Genomic DNA, 23897 nt, shown 5'->3' on the forward strand with positions numbered 1-23897 from the left:
ATCTGTTTTAGAAAATTCCAAAAAGTTTTAATTCTTCATACCAGGTTTTATTAGAATATGATTGAATATTCGATCTCGCTACGAACCCCATACGAGAAACCGAAATCTCCTTTTAATTTTTTCTCATCGAGTTCAATGAACGTATTTCCTTGCTGTAGGAAGCACGAGGAGCACGATGAAGTTAAATATCATCAGATATCAGAATAAAGACGAACCTGGATATAAAAATATTATCTTGTTATTTAACTTCACCTTGAAAAAATATTAAAATGTGTATAAAATTATTTCACCATAATCGGAACTTAACCCTTAAATTGGCCAAAACTTCGTTTCTCACACTAGTTTTTTAAACCTTGTCGGACTGCATCTCTCAAGAGGGATCCTGTCGGCGAATTGACATGCTTGCCATTCCACCAGGCTCTACATCCGCCTACATTATCGACCCGACAGTCACGTTCGAGGCACAGGAACAACAGCCCGCTGACGTCCACGCAGAAAAATGCAGAATTTATGAGCCCACAGTTCCATTCTATTTGGAGAAATATCACCTCACCTCCATTGAAGTAGTTGGGCTAATGGTTGGCGCATGGGGCACAATACCTCGCCTCTTTGCCAGTTTCTGCAAGCAGTTCCAGCTGAACAACGACTTCATTCGTGATGTTTCCCTTGCCGCTATCAGAGGATCACTTGCCATTTTAAAATACCATCTGTACTTTGTTTCTTAAAAAGGGAGAATTTTGCTCGAATATCTAATCTGTTTGTTTACTATGTTTAGGCCCGTCATTGGGAAAGCTGTTTATAAAAATATATAAACTATCCCAAACAACTATCGCAATTTCCGTATTTGATATGTTGTAAAATATTATAGTATTGTGCAATTTTAATTTTAATCTTTTTTTTTCTATGTTATATTAAAATTATAGCATATAGCCTATTAACCTGTTGTATCCTATGGGTATTTTGTCAATTAAAGGGTTAATTAACAGAAGTCTATGTAAATAAACTCAATCCTCCATTTTACTTATGAGAAGAAACTTAGATCCTTTCCTTTTTTTCGGAAATATTTTCTGTTAATTTAAATTAATATGATTAACCTGAGAAGATTCGTCAGTTATATTTAACTTACCGTCAATACGAAATAATCTATTAAGTTAGTATTTATACAACTAAAAATTCGCAGTTAAATACAATTAACAATTAATTTTATGCCTTAATCTTAAGTTAATTTTTTATACAACTGAATCTAAATGAGTTTAAAACTAAAGGCGATAAATAGAAGGTTACAAGAATCAAAATGCGGCATAACGAATGTTTACATTAATAGATTTTATAGTGTACTGTTGATGGTAAAACATTTTTGAGCCGATTTATTTTGTGGATCAATGCAAATGTTTTCTTGCAAGTCTGTGTAATTTGTGTATTTCAATCAAAACTTCTGTCGATATTATGCGAATTTATATATTTTTACTAGATTAACACTCAAGAAATAAAATTATTTGTGAATTTCTCTAATTTTTAAGAAATTGGACGAATTCAATAATTTGAATAATAATTACTTTAATAATAATTTTTATTGCTAGAATAAAGATACATATTATTTGTTTATACATAAAAATCACTCTAGCACCCCCAGAAAGAGTACATACTGGTGGTCAGGGGCATTCCACAAAATTTTAAAGCAAATATTTAATTAACAAAAAATAAAAAGTAAACAGATAAAAAGAAAAACGCATATATTAAGTACAGTATTGAAACTCTATATTTTCTCTCTAAACAATATTGTTTAGAGTGCTACTAAAGTCATTATCAATTTTGGTTACATCTTATTATTTTTTTTATTTGTATATTGTGATTTTTAAAGTGAAAATTCACTAAAAATTTTAATATATTTTGTTACAATTTTATATATAGAAGAACTCATTACAGAATGTTAACGTAATGAACTGTAGACTGGCATTTATATGCACAACAAAATTCATTTAAAAGAGAATTGTTGTGACTCAAGCAAATAATTGAACTTCGAGAAAATCAAGCTGTAGTAACCTAGTTGTAGATCATAAGCTAACAGCTGTTCACCGCTCTGCGGTAAAGGTTAGCATGTCTGACCGTGGAACTAGCGGGCTCAGGTTCAAATCCTGGTTAAATGAAGTTACTTGGTTTGGATTTTTTTCCTGATAGTTTTCCCTCAACAAATTGGAAAAGAATTGCTGGGTAAATTTCAGCATTTGACTTCGGACTCATTTCGTCATATCACCATCATCATCATCATCATCATCATCATCATCATCACCACCACCACCACCACCACCACCACCACCACCACCACCACCCAGGTTAAATTCATGGTGCAGCGTTTTGTACTTGTACAAGAGCGCGGCCGTTCGGCTACAAATGTCATTCACAGAATAGGAATGCGAAGCACAATAAGCCTCAGGCTACAGTGTTAAGTATTCGTGTCCCTCCTCTGCACAAGAGGGAAAAAAGCCAGCAATTTCCGACTTGAAAAGCTTTCCTTAGAAACCTACTTACTTACAAATGGCTTTTAAAAATCCGAAGTTCATTGCCGCCCTGGAATAAGCTCGCCATTGGTCCCTATCCTGAGCAAGATTAATCCAGTCTCTAGCAGCATATCTCACCTTCCTCAAACCCATTTTAATATTATCCTCCCATCTACGTCTCGGTCTCCCCAAATGCTTTTTTCCCTCAGGTCTTCTAACTAACATACTATATGCATTTCTGGATTCACCCATACATGCTACATGCCCATCTCAAACGTCTGGATTTAGTGTTCCTATTAATATTAAAGATTTATTAATTTGTCCTACAGAATATTATCTGTAATATTAATTGACAATATTTTAGGAGAAAAATTCGCTCCGGCGCCGGGGATCGAACCCGGGTCCTTGGTTCTACGTACCAAGCGCTCTTGATCACTGAGCTACACCGAATTCAGTCCACAGCACCGGATCGAACTCTCCTCCTTCAGTGTTTCCCTTTTGGCCTGACTCCAAGTTAGGCATATATGTTGACGTTTTATGTCCAAGTCAACTGCCATTATACAAGGGGCGCACTCAGCTGAGTGACTTGTTTGGCCGGGATTCCGCAGTTAAGTGCAGAGTAATCTGTACGGAATATGCACTGCTAGTTATGAGAATATTAAGATTTATTAATTTATCCTACAGAATAATATCTGTAATATTAATTACAATTAATATTTTAGGAGAAAAATTCGCTCCGGTGAAGAATGCAATTCGTACAGTTCTGCGTTGTGTAACTTTCTCCATCCTCCTGTTACGTATTTCTCTCAGCCCCAAATATTTTCCTAAGCATCTTATTCTCGAACCGCCTTAACCTCTGTTCCTCTCTCAAAGTGAGAGTCCAAGTTTCACAGCCATACAGAAACAACCGGTAATATGTTGATAGTCAACAGTCCGAAGACAGGTCTGGACTTCACAACTGATACCAATAAGGTACCAGCTATGATGCAACTAGGCCGGGAGATAATGTGGTAGGGTGACCAGTTCCTTTCCCTCTCCATTGAATACATCGCCGATTAACTACATATTACACTAATCACACTTCAGATGCACACAAAAGATTGTTCTTCCTCTGACACATATACTCAAGTGAGGTGTACTGCCTGATAATAGATGTACATATCAGCCAGAACCTCAATCAGAGGCAAACCGGTAATATAACTTTATAAATGCCAACTCTTGGTTCTTTTTTTTTTTAAGCTGACTGGATGACAAAGACTTCTCAACCGAATAATAGCAGGCATTTGCCATATTTATTCTGCGTTTAATTTCCTCCCGAGTGTCATTTATATCTGCTGCTGTTGCTCCAAGGCTTTTCTTAGAAACAGACTTATAATTTGTTTCTGGAGATAGAATGAACTTGTGGACAACATTTTTACCTATACTGTGCAGGTGTTTCATCGTTTTTTATAGATACCGATGTACCCAGGAGTGCATGTGAAGATGTCATAACTTTACTTATAAACCTTTAAAAAATGTCCTAACTTTCGCAATTTTTCTCTTCGTTGGTCACTAAATCAACCACGTGATATCTGCCCAGTACCCCCAATGCCTCGCGTGATTGGAGGAGTTTGACTTTATTGCAAATTGGAAAGACCTTCGATTCCTTTATTACTAATGCTAGTTCGGGAACCCGGCAATAAATTTATGTCGCGGCCAGTAAAATTTTTGTCTGGTTTCTAGGAATATTCCGAAGGTTTATTTATTGCGATGTTGTAATTATCTTGGAATTTCTTCGAAACATTTTTCCATCTTTGGTTATACCTAACCCAGAACACACAACTTAGTCGAAGATTTCTTGCTCAGTGCAAACCGTTAGAATGTCGAAATTTCGCTCTACAAAGCATTCTAGAAACTCAGTTGACTGATTATTATTCCGTTAAAGTTTTTTGTTGTAAATTTAAAAAAATGGTATTCAATCTTATGACTTATTTTAATGTAAATTATGCAATTATGCTACAGTAGGCCTATAGCTAAGAATAAAGTATACTGAAACTATATAACATGAAATTAGAGAAACATACAGTATCAATCGTTGACTGCTTTTAAGCAAACGTTCCGAGACATCGGGACTTCGGGAGTGATGAACTCTCGAACGTTAAGCACAGTTGTTTATACCAGACTGAACTTTAATCTATCAATCAAGTAGCCTATTTGAAACATCGTCTCTAACTTTCAGTGTAGTAATCCGTTCCCTAATCTTTATTTAATTCCTAGGCCCTTATTAAAAGACTAGGAAATTCTTTTGCGTATGTTTGAGATCAAGTATACAATTTCAAGTCAAACAATAGTACATTATGCAACGAGCCTATAATGATAGTAATTAAGAATCGAGTATGGATATTTATGAAATGAGCGCGAGCTTCTTAATTACCATTATAGGCGAGTTTCATACGACTTTTTATGCTCGACCATATTTCTAACTTGAAATTATTCAGATGTATACATTTTATTTGTAGGTATCTGACAAGATCGGAAGTGACCTTGTTCTAGGTCGTGAATTGTGAGATGTGCGCAGACGCGAAAGTATTGATTTTTTCCGAGGAACAATAATGTCATTGACCTTGACGTAGTCCCGTTAAACTTGATAATATTATAATATAACCTTGATTATTGAATTCGACATTGAAAAACGAGATGACAAATTGAATTCATTTGAATACTATTTACAATTAACGGTAATTATTATAGTAACAGAACATAACCTTCTGCGACAGTATTGGATTTCCAGCCTCCGTGACTTTTCGCTAATTCTCTTGCGATTGCATATCCGAGAATAATCGATACTTGCGGTTTTATAACGGTACAAAGCTGACTTGTCATTGGCTGAACACATGTAAGCTGAGTTATCATTGGCTGAAGACCTGTACTTTAATGAGTAGGTGTACTTTAATGACATGCATTAAAGGACTGCTACCGGGTGTATAATTAGTACATTTCGGCATGGTCGAGCATAAAATGTTTTATTTAACGCTATGTTTTATGTTTCTTAGAAATTCAAATTTATTTTAGATATTTTAAATTTATATAGGTAACCATAGGTAATATCTGAACATTTTGATAACTGTGATACTGTTTTCTTTTGTCTTTTTGTATCGATTGAAAAGTTCAGGACCATAGTGGGCCAAGTGCCATTTATTAAAAACGGAGAAAGCAAGGGTTAAAGTTAAGTTAATACCATAGTTTAATGAAGATTGAAATATCATTTAGTTTTAATGTGCATACTTTATATTACTCGCTATATGTTTCATTTAATTACGGTATTCACTTAATTTTAACACTTGTTTTCTCCGTGTTTAATATATGGCGCTCGGCCCACTGTGGCTCTGAACCCTTCAATGAAGCATCTCTAATGTTATTTATTTCAATTATGTACAGTATGTTATTCAAAGTTACGAAATCTTTCCACGTCGATCAAATGCTTGCTTCGAGAATGGTGAGCGAGACTCGAAGCGCATAGGAGTTACGAGACGAGACTCGAAAAACAAGTGCAACGAACACAGCGAGCGACAGTAAGTTTTATTCATCTCTAATGTTTATCCATCCCTGGCTGTAAGCTTTGTGTTATTCTGAGCAACATAGACGAGTGATAAATCCAGACCGAGAGCAATTGTGAAACAAATAGCGGGGGCCGTATCGGTAGCTGTGCAGGCGGTACCGTATATGGCGTAAATTACTGTTCGCAATTAGTACCAGGTCGCGTGATTGCTGGTCCGGTTAATTACACGGGGGTCACGTGACCAAGCCTGCCCGCACTTTCACTCGTGTCGGCGCATCTCCATCCACGTCAGGAGGAGGAGTTGGAGATGTTCTTGCATCGTAGCGGGGATGGATCGTCATTGAAGCCCTCGTACACTTCACTCCATAAGGTCACTTGACACTGCGTTTTCGGTACGATGGCAATACATGTCTGAACAGATGACCTTTTTTCACTTGGTTATTTAACGACGCTGCATCAACTACTAGTATTTAGCGTCGATGGAATTGGTGACAGTGAGATAGTATATTTAACGAGATGAGCCCGAGAATTCGCTGTAGGTTACCTGACATTCGTTTTACGGTTGAAGAAAATCTCGGAAAAAACCCACCCACGTAATGAGCCCAAGTGGGAATCGAATCCACGCCCGAGCGCAACTCCGGATCAGTCGGCAAACGCGCTACTGCCTGAGCTATGCCGGTGGCGATAACTGTTAAAAACTAGTGCTGTCGATCGGTCAAAATATTTAATAAAGTAACTACAGAGTGATTTATATACAACTGACACATTTCTTTCATTATTTGTTTCAAAACGAATTGTGCTAGCGACAACTTATTATACCTAAAATGTAGAGGAATTTTCGGAGATTATTTACCCGTATAGCAAATGTTGAAAATGTCCTCCATCCTGCATAAGGCACAACTCAACACGTCGTTCCATGTTAATGGCCACTCGTTGGAGGACTCTGTTGTCAATAGCTTGAATCTCCTGTGTGATGTTGTGATTCAGATCGTCCAATGTCTGGGGACGTGTGGCGTAAACCCTGTCTTTTAAGTAACCCCATAGAAAGAAGTCCGGCGTTGTCAAATCCGGAGATCTCGGTGCCCACAGGTTCCTGGAAATTATTCGGTCGTCAAAGAAACTTGGTTTTAGGCCTGCACTTTTCGCAGCTCTCTGACACATTGAGTAGGTGTACCCTGTCTCCTGCGACAAACGCCTTAATGATTTTTTGGGTGACTGCTCCAGTCGTGCTCTTACGTCAACAACGACCGTGGGAAGCCTAGATGAACGATGCTTGCCCTTTTCACTCACCAGAGATCCAGTTGTTTCCAATTTGTTTACCAGTCCCAGTATTGTGTTTCTTTTGGGAGGATTGCGAACAACAAATTCTCTCTGGTATGCCCTTTGAGTAGCTGTAATTGAATTCGTAATCCAGTATTTCTTCACAAGGGAGAGTCGTTGATTTAATGTGGACTGCATTTTCACGTTGACACAAAATGTCGAAAACAGCTGCCAACAATAGGAATAAAACATAAACATCTGCGCATCTAGTGCTGCCAACAATAGGAATAAAACATAAACATCTGCGCATCTAGTGACAAGGAATCGAAATTCCAGAACATTCTGCTTAATTTGGTGCTAAAATTGGGTCATTGAATGAATTTCCAACGGAATAATTAAAGAAAGAAATGTGTCAGTTCTACATAAATCACTCTGTATTTGAATTTGATTAGGGAAAAACACGAGAATTTTACTGGAAGCAAGTAAAGAGATAGTTTTGGAAGTAAATCCCGAAAATACAAAGTATGTCATTATGTATCGTGATGAGAATATTGTACGAAATGGAAATATAAAAATTGGAAATTTATCTTTTGAAGAGGTGGAGAAGTTCAAATATCTTGGAGCAACAGTAACAAATATAAAGGATACTCGGGAGGAAATTGAACACAGAACAAATATGGGAAGTGCCTGTTATTATTCGGTTGAGAAGACTTTATCATCCAGTCTGCTGTCAAAAAATCTGAAAGTTAGATTTTATAAAACAGTTATATTACCGGCTGTTCTGTATGGCTGTGAAACTTGGACTCTCACTTTGAGAGAGGAACATAGGTTAAGGGTGTTTGAGAATAAGGTGCTTAGGAAAGTATTTGGGTCTAAGAAGGATGAAGTTACAGGAGAATGGAGAAAGTTACACAACACAGAACTGCACGCATTGTATTCTTCACCTGACATAATTAGAAACGTTAAATCCAGACGTTTGAGATGGGCATGACATGTAGCACGTATGGGCGAACAGAAATGGATATAGAGTGTTAGTTGGGAGGCCGGAGGGAAAAATACCTTTAGGGAGGCCGAGACGTAGGTGGGAAGATAATATTAAAATTGATTTGAGGGAGGTGGGATATGATGACAGAGAATGGATTAATCTTGCTCAGAATAGGGACCAATGGCGGGTTAATGTGAGGGCGGCAATGAACCTCCGGGTTCTTTAAAAGCCAGTAAGTATAATTTTAATTTAATCGATTAATCGAGTTTTGATCGAGTTGAAAAAATGTTTTAATATAGGCTATTCTAATGCACAGTTATTGTTAAATTTAACTTGTGTTCGGTGATAAGCATAAGTATTAAATATTGTACCGTTATATTACAAAACAACTATTTTACTTACTTAGTAACATATTTATTATGAGGCTTATAATTTATTGTGTCAATGTCTGCTGGAATTTTTGAGACAAACATAAATAACAAAAAGTATGAAGACTCACCTAGTTAATACTGCTTCATCCATGATTTTAAACATGTGAGTGCATTCACATGCTCCGAATTAAGTGCCACTCTACGTTTAGTAACAATGTTTCCTGCATCACTAAACACGTAAAAACTTTTTTTTCGTCAAGCACTTCTCCACGACAGTTCAATTTAAATCCAAACGTTTCACCGAGTTTACTTCTCAAATTCTCATGACGTAATGGCGTTTACACTTTTCAAAGACCACAGAAAACTAATTTCTCTTCATTATCAAACTGAACACACAACTGGCACGTACAAACTCAATACAGAAACTGCAAGTATCTGCAAAAGTACAACGGTCGAAACAGAAGACTAGCCTTTATTGTAATTCGAATTACCAGAATTTAGAAAAAGAAGTAGATAGTTACGCTCTCACTTGCACACAGTGTAGACATGGATATTTTATAAGGAATCCCAGAAAAGTATGTATTTCATATGCTAGGAAGATAATATGACAAGTGAAAGTTTTCTTAGAGAACCATAAAACTTAATAAGGGTTTCGCATTGTGTCTCAACTTTCAATAGAGGTAGACTAGGTAACTGTCCTCATATCTCCATCTCTTTCTGAAGTGTTTGTGCAAAGATTTTTTCTACACTACTTGGTTTACAGTTAGAAAATAATGGTACTATTGTGCTTTTAAGTAAGCAATTTCCGAGTAAGAAATATTGTCTCAATTTTTAGTATGAGTTTCAATTAACAAAATAATAATTAATATCAACTATAACTAATTAATCTTAATCGACTCGATTATTCGATTAAATATTTTTGATTGATTAATCTTACAATAGAAATTGAACGATTAATCCGCTAGATTAATCGATTAAATCCCACAACACTAGTTAAAACCAAAGATATCCCTTTATGGGCACGATATGTGTCGCCTAGGATCAAACTGCATTTCTCCAAATTATGAAATATGTGATTAAGGTATGTTTCATTGAATAATTTTGCAGAGGATGTAATAAACTGCTGGAGTTTGGAGTGAAACTGGAATTTATGTGCCTTAACTCTAGTAGTAAAATCGCCGTGTGGAGCCAACTGCACTAGTTTTTTGTCTTTTCTGAGATATCAGATTTTTCGACAAAGTTCAGTGTGATTCTAGGCGACTCATAATTATGTAGACAACTGTACAGATTGTCAGATGAGATCCATTCAAAACGGAAGTTTTAGGCGTCCTGTTTCTTTTATTTTCTTCTTTTATTTCTTTATGTTACAGGATTAATTTTGTAACAGACAACACGTAATTTCAAAATAAGTTCCAATGACCTCAAAAGCAGATTTTAGATGCAACAGAAACTAGCTCAAATTTGCAATAAGTTAATTAGTTTTCCGTTCAGAACTGCTTAAAGGGAGAAGAGAGTATAGTTCGAAGTTATTCCTTAATTTGTGCATATTTTTCAGTTTTTATATATTGAAATATCAACCTGGCTTATTTGCCTCATGAGTGATGCCATATTGATGTCATTTATGAGATCCCAACCTGTCTTCGGACAGTTGACTAAACAAGAACGCTGTTGTAATAATTTAAATTAGAGATTAGTTTTTTTAAAAAAAAAGGAGTCTAAAATTTTGAAAAAAAAATACAGTGCAGAGTAATTCAGTTATTTTTTAAACATAAATTCAAAGTCTCTTTGATATTTTACTCTTAAACTCATATTCTTTAAAATGTTTGGAGCATAATTTGCTTTCAAAATTTTAAGATAAATAATTACATTTTAAGACTGAATTTTAGGGATACTTTTAGAGAAATATGGAGGGATATTTGTCAAATGCAACAAAATAACAAATATTTCTATTCCCGAGAAAGGTATCCTAATAGCCTAAAACAGTGATTCTTAAAATGTGGTCTCTGAAGCTTATTCAGGGGGTCCGCGAATATTCTGGATAGGGACATTTTTTTTTCCTTTAGAAGATTTTTTACTTTATTTTTTATGTAACAATAATGTTAGGAACCTTTGGTTTTGTTGGTATAACTTACAGATTTGTTCAGTTGTTTGTTGTCGAAGCTTTCCTGTTTTATTAAAGTAATTAAACATTGAAAGACAAGTTTAAACACAATAACCACAAACATTTGTGATGCAGCCCAGGAAACCAAGCGTATGTCGCTTGGGAAGTAGGTAAATACATCTGAAAAACGAAATTGGGTCGATATTAACGATTTTTGGATTTTCACATGAAAATTTTATTTGCAATTCAAACAGATCATCTATACTAATAATAAATCTGTAGTTGAAATTTTTCTGGTAATTTTCGATTTTCCAAAAATAATTGGTCCTAACATATATAATTAACCACCTTGAAACCGAAAATCGCCTTTTTTTTAATTTTTGTTTGTATGTTTGTCTGTCTGTCTGTCTGTATGATCGTCTGGATGTTTGTTACCTTTTCACGCGATAATGGCTGAAGGATTTCGATGAAAATTGGAATATAAATTAAGTTCGTTGTAACTTAGATTTTAGGCTATATGGCATTCAAAATACATTATTTAAAAGGGGGGTTATAAGGGGGCCTGAATTAAATAAATCGAAATATCTCGCTTAATATTGAATTTTGTGAAAAATGTTACATGACAAACGTTTCTTTAAAAATCATTTCCGATAAGTTTTATTCTTCGAAAAATTTTGATAGGACTGATATTTAATGAGATAAATGAGTTTTAAAATTAAAATAACTGCCATCTAAGGCCGTGTAATGAAACAAAAACAAATGACTTGGTCTATAAGGGGCCTTGGACAACAACAATCGAAAGCTATGACAGATAGCCTACAGAGAATGTTCCTGTGTTTGTATGAAGTAATATCGGAAGCTAAATTAATCGATTTGTATAATTAATTATTATTTCACCATTGGAAAGTGTAGTTTCTCTAGATGGACATAATGCTATAATGTTATTGCAGTAACTTCTGAGTGAATTGAGGACAGGTAAGATTAAAATAGCTTCTTATGCACAGAAAATTTGATAGGCTATTCTGTATATTCGTTTCCTGTATTTCTTAAAATAATGTTTATGTACACATTCATTCTAATCTAAGAAAATTAACGAACAACGAGAGTGTATTGATTTAGTATGCAGTAATAGTATGTTAGCTTAGTATTTCATTATTTTATAATCCAAATTTTAACTATGCTCAATTGAATTGTGTTAAAATACATAAAATACATAGGTATGCATTAAATGCAATGCAAAAAAATTGGGTAATGAGCCAAGCAGATTATGTTGCGCTGTTGTTAAAGTTGTTCCTCCTGAGATTCAAGAGCCCCCCTAACAAATTAAAACTTTCTTATCGGAGTACATCCGTTATCGTTCAGAACCATAGTGGGCCAAGCGCCATTTACTGAATACGTAGAAAACAACAAGGGTTAAAATTAAGTTATTACCATAATTCAATGGAAACATATAGCAAGTAAAATAAAGTATACATATTAAATCTAAATGATGTCAATGTTCATTAAACTATGGTTGCATGTAATAAAAATTAAGAAAGCTGTTAAAGGGATTGTCATTGCACCAAATGAGTGCTCTCTGGACCAAAATGATCGCATTTTAATTATTTGAATACAATTTAAATTAAGTAACATTTTAAACGATTTATCCTTCTATCAAACATGAATGTTCACTGGATCAAATGTCCTATTTTAATTATGTAATTATGCGGAGCGCACGGGTACGGCTAGTTCTATTAATAAATGAATAAAATAATAAAATATTATGATCCTAGGTTTTCTTTTTGTTTCATTAAACCTGAAAACAACTTTGTATAAATTGGTAAAAAGAAAACTTATATTAGTCTTTGAAATGTAATTTTGCAGCTACAAGGATAAACTTATTTATGTTCAGAATTTTGTTCTCTATTGATAGAAACAAGAAACAGTAGAATAATTTTGGATACATGTGGCATGGTTTTCTGGACCACATCACATTTTATAAGTTTTGTATGCAAGGAATCGCAGGCTTATACGTTATCATTAGACTTCGTGGAATTGCCACGAGAATCGCAAGGTTTACTGCGCACGCCGTATTGACTGTATGAGAAGGGGACGTGCAAAGGATGGAGTATGAGTCTAATGTAAACACTGAGTAGTATACTGCAGTTACAATAAAACCTGTATCCTTCATTCAAGAAATATAATGAATGACCATTGAAGTAGGAATTATCTCACCATGTAAATACACAATTATTTTGTAGTGAGATATATTAACTCTTAAAATTTAATGTAAGATACTCACATCATCCTTGAATATGTGCATTGCAGTGAAGAATTACGTACATTTTGAGTGACTGCAAAGTAACCTCCTCCGATGGTCACTTAAACGGTTTTTATTTTGGGAAAATGTACGTTCAAATCACACGATGTAATACGTACATATTTGAAGAACGGAAAGTCACTACTTTTAGTACACCAACTTCAGATATCTGTCGTGACCTGATAGTACATCATTTATAATACGAATTTGTGAATAGGCACAATTTTTAGCAATAATGTTTCTCAACTTATATTTCATTTTTACTGAAATTATTGAATTGTTATTTTGAATAACGGTTTGTGATACTTTATACACTATATTAAGGGCTTCTGAGAATTGTAGTTTAGACGATTCTAACAGGGTGATACTTTGGACACGATTGTAAAATTAGAATCAATGACCAAACTATCTTCCAATAGCTGTTCAGAAGGCAATGATTTTACAGCTGCAACAGCGGAACTGTCTGTGCTATCTAAAGCATCAATTACCTCCATTATTTTGCCGTAATGTTTTGCACAATAATTAACAGCATCCAACCACGTTCCCCAACGGGTCAAGAATGGCTGCGGGGGTAAGGGTATTCCAGGGGCATTTATTTGGAACAGCAACACTCTCATTGTAGTATGTTTGATTGAATTATTGTCTGCACTGAACAAATGTTAAGCTTTGACTATTCCAACCACAGTAATGCAAAAACAAGTGCTTACTTAGTTATACATTAGCTGTAGCTGCTCTATCTGTTTGGACAGGTCACAACTCTTAACATGAACTGCTTATACTACGAGACCGGGCGGTCGCTCACCTCCTCTATACTACCGTACATCGGCAACCTGATCGCATGCTGCATGTGGCAATTCAACGAAGTCTAGTCATCATAATACGGATGAAGATGAACTTATAGATTGTTTTCCGGTTCCTAATTCTAACAATATCTGGATTCAAATTTCCTTTATCAGCATGGAGATTCGCATTCTTACCGAGAAGGAAGAAAAAGAGCTTGCTGACTTACAGAGTGACACTGTTTAAAAAAAACGTTTAAAAGAGAATGCCAGCTTTTTTATTTTGATGGGCTTTTCAATTTCATGCGGAACATAAAGAACTTTCTGAAAGAACCTAGATTCATTTAATGCCGTTTCTATAACTTACTTGTGTGAATGGGAATTTTCTGCTCTTTTCTACAGTCTATAGGCATTTTCTGCTCTTTTCTATAGATTACCAAACTGTTAAAAAATCGAGTAAATGAGACGGCAGACTTGAGATTATAAAAATAACTAACATTGATCTAAAATAGGTTTATAACGACATTATAAACACACAGAATAGTTCCATCATTCCCGCTGAAAAGGAGAACTTGATTTCCTTCTCAGTACAAGAATATTATGCAAAGAATGTATTGAAATTAGATTATTGTTTTGCTTTACTATTTTTAGTATTAACTTTGCTGTAACATTAATGAAGACCATTCACTTTTTTTAGGGCATAATTATGTTATTTACGGTTTATTTAATTCAAATATACAGTTAATATTGAACCAGATTTTTAAAAATAAAGCAGAAGTATCACTACTTATATTCACTTAATATTAACCTCAAAATCAAACTCACCCGTTATTCCACTGGTGACTTTTGAACGCGTCCACGAAACTACTGATCTATGGAACTACATTTAATCGATTTAATCACCTTAAACGCTCTCGTCAACAATAGGATTTTCACTCAACACAGTATTCGTTAGTGCACTCCACTGACGACAATGACAATTTACTTGGACTATTACGAACAGCAATGAACTATTAATCTTAACTAATATTTACAAAGCACTATTTACAAATCAGAACTATCAGTTCTCAGTTCACAGTTCTTCTAGCTCAGTCACTCGAGTTCACGGTATCTCGAACCACAGACCTTCAGGGACAGTTAACTGTACTCGAACTCAGGTCCCTCCAACTGCGGTCCACTGCACTCGAACTCAGGTCCCTCCAACTGCGATCCACTGCACTCGAACTCAGGCCTTCGGATGCTGACACAGTTGCGGACGCACACTCGAGTCGAACTCCGGTACACAAGACTGGCTTGCTTGCTCTGGCTTACTCACTGACTGGCTGACTAATCAACTGAAACTGCCTCGCGTTCACTTGCGCGCGTAATTTATACTCACACCACAGTTTCTGGAAAGTACGACTTCTCGAATTATCTGGCTATCTCCACTTCGGACGGACTTCTCTAGAAGATTCGGGAAGGTCCGTCCCCCTTTACTCCGTAAGTAGCAGCTACGCGCGCACTCTCCCCTCGTCGCGTTGACGTAATATACCCCCTCTCTTCTCTCCGCCGCGCGCCGTCCCTCAGTGCTCCGCGCGATCTGCTCTCTTGCGGGACGCTGGTCGTGAGTTCGAATCTCACGTCGCTGTCACAATATGTATGTTTTGACATGATTATAACATTCATAGTTTGGAAGATATGCAACTTTTTCAATGCAAAAACATGAATAAAAATGGACTTATATTGCGGTCGAAGTTTAGTGCCTTTTAAAAGCCCTGTGCACCAGAACGTTACTGCGGTGAATAAGGCCAAAATTGCGTATTAAATTTTATGTCATAGGCATGTTTGATGTTCGAAAGATTATTTTAAACATTTTTTTTAATTCACTGGTTTTCCATCATATTAAAACCATCTTCTCTCCTTAATTAGGCAAAGTTTGATTATGACCCCTGATAAATACTTCTATTCTAAAATACTTTTCAAATTAACCAGAAATTAAATTGTTGTTTAGAATCATTAAATTAATTATAATAACCTCTAAAAAATACTGCTGTTTACAACTTTTATTAACTATAAATTTACCAGAATCGCTTTCATACCTGCCTTTAACGTACCAATGCATTCTCCGTAAATGCTCTCATTTAAATGCATTATTTTAACATTATTTCCGTTCTAGTTATGTAGTTTCCATTCTCGGTTTATTGTGAATCAGTTTTAACTCTGACTCGTTGCTAAGTTACCGATGTCGTAAACAAGATCGCAGGGAGGAATTCAACATGTCTTATCTGTTCATCTCGTATGATTTGGCAGTGGTTCAGGTCAAATAAAAGGCGTCCATTGATAGCGACTTATTTTAATATTTTACTCCTAAGTGGATGTTATACGTTGTTAAACCTTTTATAACTTGAGTCTAAATTAGCATATTTAACGTTTTATACCTCTGAGTTGCCTCCAGCTGCTGAATTTTACCTGAGAGCTTCTTTTAATTATATTCATTTTTATTGTTACTGGTTTAAACAAAATTATAGATTCGCAGGTGAAACACGAGATAAATGTGAGGAGGGCGGTAGAATGAAAGAGAGAACGATGGCGTAAACGTTTTTCGCAGCTAATCATGTTTTATCTTTAAATATTTGCTTGGCTTTTAAAAGTATAATAATTTTGTTTCCTTTCATAACAAGTAAACATACGTAATGTAATTAGCAATGTACTTCAGTGAAATAAATGCATAGACCTACTAGTAAATGCTTTTGAAATAACATTATAAAAGTATATATTATATTAATGTACCGAAGTACATATGATATTTCCATGCAGATATTCTGCGTCATCATACGATGAAAGAGTAATGGAACGGAGAAAAATTCTCTCCGGCACCGGGATTTGAACCCGGGTTTCCAGCTCTACGTGCTGATGCTTTGTCCACTAAGCCACACCGGATACCATCCCGGCGTCGGACAGAATCGTCTCAGATTAAGCTCCAACTCTTGGGTTCCCTCTAGTGGCCGCCCTCTGCACTACATCATAGATGTCTATGAACGTAGGACCGAAGTCCACACATGTGCTGAGATGCACTCGTTATGAGTGACTAGTTGGCCGGGATCCGACGGAATAAGCGCCGTCTTAAATCACGAAGTGATTTACGCATACCATGTATATTATTTTAATGTACCGAAGTACATATGATATTTTCATGCAGATATTCTGCGTCATCATACGATGAAAGAGTAATGGAACGGCCAACTAGTCACTCATAACGAGTGCACCTCAGCACATGTGTGGACTTCGGTCCTACGTTCATAGACATCTATTACGTAGTGCAGAGGGCGGCCACTAGAGAGAACCCAAGAGTTGGAGCTTAATCTGAGACGATTCTGTCCGACGCCGGGATGGTATCCGGTATGGCTTAGTGGATAAAGCATCAGCACGTAGAGCTGAAAACCCGGGATCAAATCACGGCGCCGGAGAGAATTTTTCTCCGTTCCATTACTCTTTGATCGCATTATAAAAGTATATTATGAAACAAGTTCATAATGTTATACGTTATAGCACAAGTCAATTTTTAGGGAAAAGCTCTCATAAAGGCAGACCTCCTTTACAATAATTCTGAAGATCTGCTTTTACTCTACTTTAGGATAACAAACAAAGCTTTTCACCACAGACTCGTTAATGTTGTTCAAGTCTCAGAAATAATTTTGGTTTTGTCAGCGACATGAAACACCTATTTATGCATAACGTATAGCAGGCATGTCAATTGATGCCCACAGGAGCAAGCGCGCGCTTTAGAGCCCCGGAGAGCCTGAGCGCTTTACAGCGGAAAGGAAAGAGACAGACGAAAGAGGTGGTTTATACCGCTTGGTCGAGCTATATTCAGGGATGGCCAGCACTGATTGAATAGATAGAGGGAAGAGAACTTATTAAAACTGTATCCGTGTTAATTTTTAGATTTTCCTGAGAAGTATAAGTGCATTATAAGAATGTAAGTTTTAATTTTAATGCTCATTTTTCACAAGTTTCATTTTTTTATTCAAAAGAAATATTTTCTTAACTTTTCGTATAGAAAAGTGAAATTTTCAGATATAGGCCTATTTATTTAGTAGCCTTACAGAATGTTTTCGTAAATCTAATATACCGTATATACGTATTACAGAAGATAGTGTATTGAAAAGTTTAAAAATATTCGCATAGAAATTGTTTGTAAGGAAATGAATTAACAAAGCAACTACTGTTACATCATAAGCAAAAGATACGTGCCCATGTGTTGTAAAAATGTCAGCTCTATAGCTTCAGCAGATTTCGAGAAAATAATTTAATATTCTGATGATAGGAAGTTGCTCACAAATATCACCTTAAAAGCATAATGCGATAAGAGTTTTGTTATGTAATATTAGTTACACTTAAAACAGATACAGTACCTAGTTAACTTTGCTTTGTACTGTAATATTGTTTTGATTAGTTAATTGATTACTTTTGTAAGGCTAAAGATACCATCAATATAAATTCCAACTTATCATGTCATACTCAATCTCTTTCTTTGGAATATCACTTTCTTTATGAATGATGTGTTTCATCCACTTAATACAGTATAATATTATACTACTATGGAATTTAAGTGAATATTCCTTCTTAACTCTTTATTATGTTATTAAGATTTAAAACACAAGTGCAATATTAAGAAATCAGTGTTAGTACTTTTGTTTTACAGACAATATAGATAATATTAAACAGAAGGAAGCCATATAAAAATAACGACATAAAATTTCACGTTCCGTTTGAAGTTTGTGCACCACTGTTTTCTTAATCCAACAGGTTGCTTATTCATATACACAACCCTTCCTCTTTCCATACTTAGCGCTTGCTGCCCGCGCACGACTTCAAGGTCAGAAAGATACGCTTGCTTTGACTTCACTGACGTATAGTATAGATTATTTTGCTTATTAACAATTTCTTTTAACTCCGTCGCATTTCAAAGTGGTATGGAGTAATGGTCGAGAGTTATTTTTTGCTATTGATCTCTATGAGAGACAGAAGGTAGCCTTCCGGCCCTAAATCTGCCACCCGTACTCTCAATTTTACTTCCTTGCCGAGACGGAAGCCTAAGAAATACATCGTTATTCAAAATCCATCGCCTTTGCCAAATTTGAACCTACGAACTTCGGATATAAGAGTTGTATCAGTGTTATTAACATAATGATTCGAATTAGTTAAAAAAAATCCTTAATTTGAGACCAAATGATGTGTTCCGTTACAATGGAGAATTAGGTGCAAAAGCTTTCAACCATGCCGTTACGATAAGAGCCAGTTGCAACTAAGTACACGATGTCGCCAACATATGGGCATGACGTTTATCTGTGGCGTCGTTGCAAGAAGACATTTGTTTTTTTTTTTTTCTCTCTCCCCGAGTCGTTCTTAATATTACTGAAAGATAGCGCCACTGTTTGCGACAAGATATCCGGCCCGGGTGGCGCAAGCGCTATAGGCAGGGACTGTCTCTACCGCTTGATCCAAAGGGTTGTGGGTTCTAGTCCCGCCTCGGGCGTGGGTGTTGTTTTGTATTAGTTTAAGTAAAAGGAAACAAATGAAAGAAAACAGGAAAACAAAGATAACTTCGGTAAACGTTCTCTGGCCGGTGAACTTAAAAAAAATGAGGATAATGTTAATTAAACAAACTGTTAGTGTTAAGGTTAGATAGAGGTTAGTGAGGGGATGTATTAGTGACAAGTAAGCCCACTGTTAGTAATAAAGGTAAGTAGGGTTTGGTGAAGAAATACATTAGTAGTAGTAGTGTAGTGGTAGTGGTAGTAGATTTATTTCTACTGGTAGAGTTAAGGCTCATTCACAATGAAAATTAAACATAACGTAAGCGTTAACTTAAGAATGTAAACGTTACGGTAAAATCAAGATCATTCACGATGGGAACATAAACATAACAGCAAACATACTTGGTAACCATGGAAACATAACAACGACGCCATTTCCTCATATTCTGTCGTATACTTCAGCGCTCCACGATTATGTTCTGTTTGCAAATCACGTAAGCATATGCATGAAAGTTTGGAGTTCGCAAACTTTCATGTTAACGTCTTACGGTAATGTTTATGTCAATGTTTATGTGAATCATTGTGAATGATCCCATTTGGTAGCCTGGCCGCAAACTTCTGTGCCTATGTTACGGTTATGTTTAATTTTCATTGTGAATGGGCCTTTAAGGCCATGAAGCCTTCTCTTCCACTCAACGAGTATTAGAACAATAACAATACAATAGCAGAAATACAGGAACAATATACAATTAGTAGTAGTAATAATAATAATAATAATAATAATAATAATAATAATAATAATAATAAGTTAATGATAGTAATAATAATAATAATGTTAATAATAATAATAATAATAATAATAATGTTAATAATAATAGCCTAATAATAATAATAATAATAATAATAATAATAATAATAATAATAATAATAATAATAATATGAAAACAAGTTTAGTTAGGCCCTACATTAATTTATAAAAATCAAACTAATTATAGTAATATTAATCTAATTGTTAAAATAATAAAGAAAATTTTTATGTTAAAAATAAAAAGCATATATTAGAAAAATTTATATTTTAGGAAATCTCACATGCAGTCTATTTGACAACCGGGTTTTGAAATTAGTAAATATCTGACAGCCCCTTAAGGTATGAGGTAGGGAGTTCCATCGATGAAAAATTGGAACGGTGAATGATGACGAGTATCGGGAAATGTTATGATATACACAATGTGCCAGTGATCTGAGATCGAGTCTTTAGGTTACGGTTGGAGCATAAATACACAAGACGAGACGACAGATAACTTGCGGCTGAGGTGCGAAGAATTTGAAATAGAAGAGAAAGGTAATGTAAACTTCTGCGATCGTTGAACCAGAGCCAAGATAAGGATACGGAAAATGGTGAAATATAATCGTATCGTCGGACATTGCACACGTATCCTATACACATATTATGAACACGTTGCAATTTGTTTGAGAATTCGGTGCTTAAGTCAGTGAACAACTCGTCACAATAGTCAAAGTGCGGCGGCATTACAAGTGTTTGAACTAATGTTTGTTGCAGTGACAAGTGCTTAGCCCATTTCAACGATATACCCGGGACCACATCATATCTCTCCCTCATTTTAATGTGATAACCTGTTATATTTTCGAAAATATGCCTTTTCTTTTTGTGCATTAAAATAAATTCCCAGTTACACTCCGTAGAACTTGCACTTTACTAGTGCAGTGAATTCTTAAATAATATAATAATTCGTGGCGCTGCAGCCCACGAAGGGCCAAAACCGACCAGCCGGTTGCTGGCCTCAGCCACATGCCGAAGCGGAGGTGGACGATCATCCAACCAGAATGGAGGTATCGTGTGGTTAGCACGATGAGCCGCCCAGCCGTTATAGCTGGTTTGCGTAACCGGATTTCGCTACCTATTGTAGCTCCCCATGTGCATCACGATGCTGGGTGGGCACCGGTCCCATACACTGGCCGAAATTTTACGAGAAAATTTCTTCTCCCATGAGGACTCCAACCAGCGCGCATTCCGTAACGCGAGTCCCAGGCAGAATGCCTTAGACGACGCCACGGCGCGGGACCTTAAGGAACATAGTCATGCATTTTACTAGTAACATTTCGATTCTCTTTTGTTTGACATGGCCCGGTGACTAGCGGAGAACGAAGTTGAAGCTGCCGTATTGTCTGAATTATCCACTTGTTCTGTGTATTCTATTGGATTTAAATAACAAAAATATGGATGAATTTGTTAACTATTTCGTTGTGATTCTTTGTCACTTACTCTGCTATCCCGTTCAGTGATTTATGGTAGTTTCACTCTCTCTTGTAATTCATGTTAAAAGTCATTTTTGAAAACAACACTTGAAATTAGGCTCTTTCATTCTGACATTGGATTTTTTTTTTCCTCGCTTTCAAGATAAATGCGGCAAATCTTGCGATGAGGATTGCTGGTATTGTGAAGTCAGGACGCCTGTTCGCGTGGTCGGTGTGTGAACTTGATCTCGCAGTTTATTGCATACACTCTGCATTTTATTGCCCTGTACCTTCGATCCTCGCCTCTTCTGAGAAGCTGCTACAGGTCCATCAAATTATACAGAGACGTGTTTATTGGAATCATTCCACGTGAGCTGTGAGGTGTTCTAATGGAAGGCGACCGGTGGCAGAACAAGTGAGTCGTGGCTTGCGAGGGAGTTACAAATGCAAATCGCATAAAACGGCTTCAACAAAAGGCTACACTATTGTACTGTTTTAAGTCCACTCAGATTATAGTCCATGCTGTATTCAATAGAACGTAGTAGTCTACTGCAACTCTTTACTCTTCGTACGAAAGGGTTTACTTTAAAATTGTACACGCTTAGTTCATCCCAAAGTAGATTGATCAAGTGCATTCACAATATGAGAACATAGAGTAGGGACAGCTCTCGTTGGTACACTGACGTTTAAAGATGTCTTCCCCTACTAGTCGATAGTGAGCGATAATTTTTTCGTGTGTGTATTATTCAGTTATTACTTACTTACAAATGGCTTTTAAGGAACCCGCAGGTTCATTGCCGCCCTCACACGTTTTCGTCGCTTTTGCAACATCATCAGATACATACAATTTCCAGTATATATTAACCTCAGTTATAGGCCTAAGTAGATATTAATCAATATAAAAACTGAAAGTTAAAATTGAGTTAAAATTAAAAGATTAAAACATTATAGTCAGCAATATTAGTCACGAGATGTAATATAGCCTACATAGAATACAAACATTTTTTATTATGTATATAAAAATGTAAACGAGTTTTCACTCACAAATTAATCATTTACATAATAACCTTGCATGATTAATCATAAACACATAACAAAGAAATGCTTATTGTTTAAGTATGTGAAAGCTGGTAATATTAAAAAATGTTTGTAATGTTTTAAGCTTTTACAACAGTCTAGTATATGCAGTCGCGAAAGTTGAGTTATGAGGGTGCTAGGAACAATAGACTGTGCCGGTACTATTTCGCATTGTCTGTAATAAGGCGATATTAGCGATCCTAGTGGTTAGCAACTATCTATGGATTCATATTTACTACGTATTGAGTTTCATGACTGTATATACTTGACTGTGCTTTTACTTTTAACTCAATTTTAACATTCACTTTTAATATTGATTAATATCTACTTATAGCTGAGGTTATTGTATTAGAAATTGTATCTGGTGATGTTGCTAAAAGCGATGGAAACGTTTATACAAATCATAAAATATGTAATATAAAAGGATTTATTCTTTGAATATTGTATGATAAGTAATTGACTAAAACCACAAACATTCATTGATATTATTCAGAGACTTATCTGAAACACTTTCAAAAATGAATTGTACAATAAATTACTTAGATTTCTTCTCTATTACTGTCTTTCTGAAGCAACTCACTTGTCCTTTGAATTGACAACCTGTCCTCACACACCTTCGACCTCTGTCAACGTGCATGGGACGACCACTTTCTTATCAACTGTCCTGTCAGCAACGAATTAAGCCATCCACTTAGCCTCGCTTACGAGTTGAACTCTGTCATCAATCTTTGTCCGTTTAAAAGCATAAGCAATGTGCCTTTGGACTGAAAGGAAAGCATTTCAATGACTGGGCTTGAGCAACGGACTCCGGGATTAACGTCGCCTGAAATCTGAAAAATGTTGTTTTAATGACCCTCACATACCGTTTTGAGAAGATGCGTCTGACGCAACAAACATGGGTTGCCTTGGGAACGACTTTGTGTAAACTTAGTTTTATGACTATTAGGAATTCTTTGTCTAGCAGCGAATTCTTAGATGCCTCGACTAAAATACCTGTGACGAAACTTCATATTTACATTATTGTCGAACGAGGTGTCCTAGTATTCATAGTTCAAAGAATCAGTGGTCTACCTTCTCTTAACGAGACCCCTCTTCATTACCTATAGAAATACTGATTTTGCAGAATTTCAGTTTCCAATTCTCTACAGCAATAGTAAGATTTACCTTTAGCAAAAAGGACGCTATACAGCAGGCTTGTTTGAGAAATTTCGTTG

At 35.8% G+C, this 23897-nt stretch overlaps 1 protein-coding gene across 5 annotated transcripts in view; it reads left to right on the top strand.

The window, feature by feature from the left end:
* The window catches only part of Nox (NADPH oxidase), an 804684-nt gene that overhangs the window by 126574 nt on the left and 654213 nt on the right, over positions 1–23897 (top strand). The window lies entirely within an intron of this gene.

The sequence above is a fragment of the Periplaneta americana genome, chromosome 5, assembly GCF_040183065.1.
Source record: "Periplaneta americana isolate PAMFEO1 chromosome 5, P.americana_PAMFEO1_priV1, whole genome shotgun sequence".
Taxonomy (NCBI): domain Eukaryota; kingdom Metazoa; phylum Arthropoda; class Insecta; order Blattodea; family Blattidae; genus Periplaneta; species Periplaneta americana.